This window comes from Cajanus cajan, chromosome 2, assembly GCF_000230855.2.
Source record: "Cajanus cajan strain Asha chromosome 2, NIPB_CcT2T_4, whole genome shotgun sequence".
NCBI classification, from domain to species: Eukaryota; Viridiplantae; Streptophyta; class Magnoliopsida; order Fabales; family Fabaceae; genus Cajanus; species Cajanus cajan.
In genome coordinates this window covers 23464539-23471186 of record NC_138518.1, presented here as the reverse complement: position 1 = coordinate 23471186, position 6648 = coordinate 23464539, and the positions used below count along the sequence as shown (strand labels likewise).

Here is a 6648-nt window from a genome sequence, read left to right as displayed (position 1 = left end):
TGCTACTTCCTTGAACTGGGTTATTCTTCCAAGAAAAGTTAGGATGATTCTTCCAACCAGGGTTGTATGTGTTGGAATATGGATTACTCTCCTCTCTTCGAGGAGTGTCATAGAAATTATGAGAAGCTGCCACTTGTTCAGTAGTATCTTCTTTTTCTCCAGTAAAAATTGAGGTACAATCTACTGCAGTGTGCCCTTGTTCCCTACAAAGGTCACATACTTGATTTGTAGCCACTTAATTAACCTTAGCTTTTTCCATCTTGTCTAATCTTTGATTAAGAGTATCAAATTTTGCTAAGAGTAACTCAATATTGTTCACTTCATATCGCCCCAGAGTTCCTTTCCTTGCTGTGACTTCTCTTTCACTGTATTGGCTGTGATTTGAGGCTACATTTTCCAAAATAATCATGCAGTCATTAATAGGTTTCCCCATGAAAGATCCTCCAGCTGCTGAGTCTAATATCATGGTGCTTTGTTGGTCCAATCCTTCAAAGAAAAATTGGATGGTAAGCCAACGGTTGAAGCCATGTTGTGGGCATGCTTGAAGATATCCTTTGAACCGCTCCCATGCTTCATAAATAGTCTCTCCAGTGCCTTGTTGAAAATTAGTGATTTTCTTCCTCAATTCTTTAGTTTTAGAAGGAGGAAAGAATTTCTCTAGAAAAGCTCTTTCACATAATTCCCAAGTTGCTATCTTTTCTCTAGGCACTGTTCTTAGCCACACCTTTGCCTTATCTCTCAAGGTGAGTGAGAATAAGCGGAGTCGCATTCCATCAGAAACTTCATCATCAAATTGCTGGGTCTCACAGATTTCCAAGAACCCCTCTAAGTGGTCATTAGGATCTTCTGATGGTAGTCCTCCAAAGGTGTTCTGTTTGAGCATATTCACCAGAGAAGCTGGTACAGTAGCTCCAGTTTGCATCTCCCCTCCAGGTATCCCACGAGCTATGGGTGCAGAGTAGTCCCGAAGCGGTAAATTATCTCGTTGTGCAGCCATGTCAAATTCTCTAGAAAGGTTTCTTTTCCTTCTCAGGAGAGTTCTTTCAATCTCAGGATCAAGTGGTGTTGGTTTCCCAAGACGTAGAGATCTCTTTTGCATTAACCCTAAGGCACTGCAAAAAAAAAAAGAAAGTGACCCGTGAAATCTGAATTGGAGAAGTAAACACTAAAAAAAAAAAAAATTATTTATTTATTTAATTTTATTTTTTATTTTTTTATTTTTATTTTTTTATTTTTTTATTTTTTATTTTTAAAAAAAAATTCGAATTAAAATAATTGTAATTTAAATCAAGAGACGTAGTCCCCGGCAACGGCGCCAAAAACTTGATGTGTGGAAAACCGCAAGTGTACGGTTGTCGTCAAGTAATAAATATCGAATCACAGGGACTACGTGTTTGACCTAGAATTACTAGTATTTTAATTTGAATTTTAAAACAGATGGAATTTTTGTTTTGAGATGATAAGATCAGATTCGATGGTAAAAGAGATAGTAATGCAATTAATGAATAAGATAAAACTTTAAGATAAGATAAGGAGATTTCCTGGAATCTAGGGTTCGCACAAAGGGTTCCAACATTATTGAATTATTATTTTCATTAATTAATTCTATTCCATCTTGAAGGTAGTCTTAACCTAATTTAATCCTTGCACCTTCTCAGGCTACGAGGATGTGTTTAATTAAAATTAATCTCTACTCTCGTAGTAATTACGTTCAATTAAGCCCATTAAGATCTTTGTTAATCTATTGCTCCTCGAAAGCTTAAATCTACTCTCGTGATTTAACACTCAAGTCTGTTCCTTTAGGTTCCGATAATTAGGTTCTCCTCTCAGTTCATCCCTAATTATCTATGATTATGAAAATTAAGATTAATTGTTTATCATAATTATAATCAAGTTCTCCTCTCAGTTCATCCTTAATTAATGTTATTATGAAAACAATAATATTAAAGTTCATATATAAAATATAAAAGAACAGATCAAGAATTGGAATAAATTTAAGAAACTGAATAATGCATTAATAAAGAGGTTCTCAGAGGCTAAGCCCTGATCCCAGAAAAAGGGAAACTACTCACAGGAGTTCATAGTAGTTCTCCAAGAAAAAAGAATAGAAGAAAAGCAAACCTTAGAGTCGATGGCACAGGCGCCCAACCTTCTCCAAGTGTCAAAAACTAAAAACTCTCTCCAGGAAAAAATTCCCGTTCTAGGCTAACCTAATCTAATTTATAACCTAAAAGGGTAAAAAGGTAAAACTACCAAGATAAAAATTACAAAGATAAAATAAAAAATAAAACATAAAACTTAAAAAGCTGGGACGCGAAGTGAATCACGGCCGTGACTGAGAATCACGACCGTGATCTTCTCTGGAGCACATCTATGAAGGGTCAGTGGCGTTCACGGGTGTGATTGGGAATCACGGCCGTGATTTTCTATGGTGAATCACGGGCGTGATTTAGAATCACGGCCGTGATTTTCCCTGTAGCTCAGCATTTCCTCTTTAATTCTTAAATCTTGATCCTGCTCAGAGAAAACACAACACATACCAAGAAAAGCATAAAATAGGAAAATGATATAAAAATTTATTAAAAACATGAAAGATATGCATGATTATGCTATGAATTCTTGTGAATTAAAGTGCTAAAATATGAGTAAAATACACAACATCACGTACTCGGCTTCAAGGTGTGCTATCTTTGCGTCAACATCTTGGAGTTGACTACTCGGTTCGACCTTTGGCATTTTGGATGCCCGAGTAGCCTTCTCATTAAGGTTAGCACACTCGTCCTTGAGCCGCTCTATCTCATGGTCTTTTTTCTTGCACTGCCTTTGTAGACCGTCAATGGCGAAACTGGATTCTTCGTTTTTCTCTTCAAGAACTCTCATCTGAGCTCCCATGATTTCCAGCTTCTTGGTCAAGGCATCGACTTGTTCTTGTAGCACCCTCCTTGTGACTGCGGTTGCGCAAGAGGTGGATGGTTGGGGCACCCCCCTCTCGCTCCTCCAAATCTCGTAGTCGGTGGAGACGGATACCCGAGGCTTTCCAAGCTCTCGATCTTCCTCGTAGATTGGTCTCTCCCACGCTCTAATGACAGCGTGCATGTCCCTCTGATGCTCGGAATCAAAGGAGAAACACAATCCTCCAAGCTCCTCTTTGGTAGGAACAATCTGAGTCCTCATAAGTTGTCTCATAGCCAATCTAGGTGAATAAGCTATGCAACCTCTGAGGCCCATCAAGGGTATGCTTGGGTAACTGCCGCATCTCATCAATACATTGCTCGGACGGAACCAAGGACAAACCCATGTGAAGTACTCAATGCTCCACTGTTCCATCTCTTCCTTCCATTCGGAAGCATAACGGCGGCATACGGGGATCTTTGAAAAATTCCTCAACGGATCGGGCAAAGTCCCCATGTGACTAGAGGCATAGAAGTGTGTGATGCTCCACACATATAATAAGGAGGTGCAACATCGGATAATCTTCCCTTGCTTCTGCTGAGACATGTTGACAGAAAGCAAGGTGTCGGCAAGAATGGCAGGCACGGGACTCTTCATGTGCACGTCCCATGCGAAGAAAGCATCCATAGCGGCATGGTCCACTGTGTTAGCGTGAAAGGGGAATAGGATTGTCCCAAACACAGCTAACGCTAGAGTCTTGTTGAAAGCTGACCAATCTCCCTCACCAGCTAAGGAAGAAAGGTGATCCTCGATCATAGCGAGCTTCCAACCTTTGATACTGCCGTTCCCCACTAAGACAGATGATCGTGATGGTAGTTTGACTTGAGTAGCGACCCTCTCCGCGGCCACATAATTACCATGAAAGACATAGACCCCTGCTGATTTGGGCCATCGCAGCATGAGCTCGTACTCCTCGAGAGTAGTAACTAAGTCAAACTGGGGGAACTCGAAGCAATGTAGATCGGGACTCCAAAAGTGAACCAATGCTCTCAGAAAGGCCGGATCCACACATATCTTCATCAAATCGAGGACTCGTCCATATAATTTCTCGAACTCAACACGAGCCTCACGTGGCATCAAAGAACAGAGGTGATCCAACCTCTCAGCACGGTATAATAAGAAGTCCACTTTCTTCAACTGCCCTTGCACTCCCCTAGATCCCTCCATGATCTACGATAAGAATGCATGATATGAGATGATGGCGTTGAATATGCATGCATTGTATTTTTTTTTTCAACTAAGCATTATCATGTTTTCAGGATGTTCCTAAGATGATGCATGATATTGCTTGGTTTGGATAAATAATCTTTTCTTTTTTGGGTATTTTGTTTTTTTTGTATTTTTTGGGTGAAAATGGAAACTACCTATATGAATGTGATGAAGGTAGATGTTAACACCATGTAATGGAAGATTCTTATTCCTATTTATTTTATTCTAAAAAAAGGGAATGTTGTATGTTTAAAGAATGCAATGTATGCTCAAACAATGTCACATAAACAATGCACAAACAATTCACTCATCCACGAACAGTCACGAGCGAATCACGAGGTAGGGGTATCCTGCAGAAAAGTGCATATTCAAGGAGGTTCTAACTGTTCTCACTAGTCTAAGGCCCCCAAGGTGCCCCCATTATAGGGACCCAATCCCTCTCGTCGTAAGTCGATGGAAAGTTCCAACGCACTATCGGACTTGAGTTCATGGTTATCACCTTGAGTGATGCTTTCCGACAACGGTCTACGGGCACCTATAGACCCATTCGACAACCGGCCGTACTAACATCCACTCCCTATGGCTTTCCACTCATGCCCCCGGGTATAGAGGGAACTGTTGTGTGCAAAGGTTCGTGTGCAGTTTATATTTCAAACAATTGCAAAAATTTAAACATCCAACAGTTATTGAAGCCAACTAGGTAAAACATGTTATCATACAAGCGAGGGGTAATGAAGTAATTTTAAACTATTATTTTAGAAACAATCCATCACTAAATGGGACTGACTCTCGAGGCTTCCCCAGTGGAGTCGCCATCTGTCGCCACCCACCGAAACGGACGTTGGCATTCGCGACGATGGTTGGACTCTTATTAGATTTTGGAAAAATGATGGATTGTTAGAGCGACTTATTCTCAAACTGAGACCTCATCGAACTAACAATACTTATTAAATGATTCTCACCAACCTATGTTAATCCCAAACAGGACCCTCCATAGATTAGCGGTTTTCGTAAAAAGAAGGGTTCTTGGAGTCGCCACCAATATTTTACACAAAACATTGGAAAAAGATATAAGGCAATTGATTTTCATAAATCAACCTTGGTCATTACAACCAGAGTCGGGTAAGGGAGTCGATTACGTGCGAGGAAGGTGTTAGCACCCCACAACGCCCCTTTCGGGTTCCCTATGACGGATTATTTCATAAATAACAATGTAAAATTACTAAATTACCCCTATTTATTAGAAACGATTATAGATTAAATATTTACATGATGAAAGCTCTAAACATGCAATGCGACAATCAAAAATCAATAAAAGCGGTAAAAGAAAGGATTTAGAAAGAAACCTCCGAAGCGGGCTTTTATATATATCAGAACAACGTTAGGAGGCTTTTTGGCGCTCCTTCCCACTACACGTCCGCTCGCTCCTTTCCCCTAAAGACAAATTTTTACTATGGAAATCAAAGAGATTTCCCTTCGACTTGTTCGAATCTCAAGCTAATGGCTCATGACTCAAGAACTTTGTCGGATCGGCTCCCGGAGAGATATCTAGGGCAGAGAAAAGCTCAGAAACCCAAGAATACTCAGTAGGAGGGTTGAGGAATGTGTAAAAAGTGTGGGAGGACGTGCAAATGACGTCCTATTTATAGGATTGAGGCGCAATACGGCCTGGGAGGTCAATACGGCCCGTACTGGGTTTTTGAACTACAGTACGGCCGTATTGAATTTGGTACGGCCGTATTGAATTTGGTACGGCCGTACTGAAGTTCAAAAAATTCAGTACGGCCGTATTGATTTCACTACGGCCCGTACTGAGTTTTTTTGAACTACAGTACGGCCGTATTGAATTTGGTACGGCCGTACTGAAGTTCAAAAACTTCAGTACGACCGTATTGAGTTCACTACGGCCGTATTGCAGTTCAAATGGCTCAGTACGGCCGTACTGAACCTCTGGGAGGGTGTATTGAGCTCCAATCCTCGCACACCCTTATTCTAAGCTACTCTAAGACTTCTAGACCTACAAAGAATCATCCTAGGGTCTTCCAGGAGTCCTTCCGGCTGACTTTCTTTCGGTCTTCGAGAGTCTTTGAGTCTTATTTCCGACCCGGACAATTTTAGGGGTCTACAAGCAGTACACTCCTCCATGGTGTGCCCCCGGTTTCTGTGGAACTGGCATGTTTTGGACTTGTCCACATGAGGCGGGGTCATGGCTCGGTGGGGTACGGTAAGAACTTCAGTGGCCAAAGCCTGCTCTAACACCTTGGTCCTGCTAGCATTGAACGGCGTATATTGAGCGTGTCAGGGTCCCCTATTGTTCCTCTCCCAGTCAAAAGCATCTCGAAGACGAGGTTTTTGAGGGTGCTCCTTCTCGGATTCTTTCTTTTCGAGGAAGAGGTCGGATCGGTTCTGACTTCTGAACTCGGCTAGTTCTTCCATCTGCATGTACTTTGTGGCTCTCTGCCTCAGGTCATCCAAGTCTTTGGGTGG

General features: G+C 41.4%; 1 non-coding gene across 1 annotated transcript; it reads left to right on the top strand.

The window, feature by feature from the left end:
* The first annotated feature begins 521 nt into the window (after positions 1–521).
* LOC145955350 (small nucleolar RNA R71) lies at positions 522–628 on the top strand. The gene has a single exon (XR_014431964.1). It is a non-coding gene; the product is annotated as a small nucleolar RNA R71 (small nucleolar RNA).
* Positions 629–6648: the final 6020 nt, after the last annotated feature.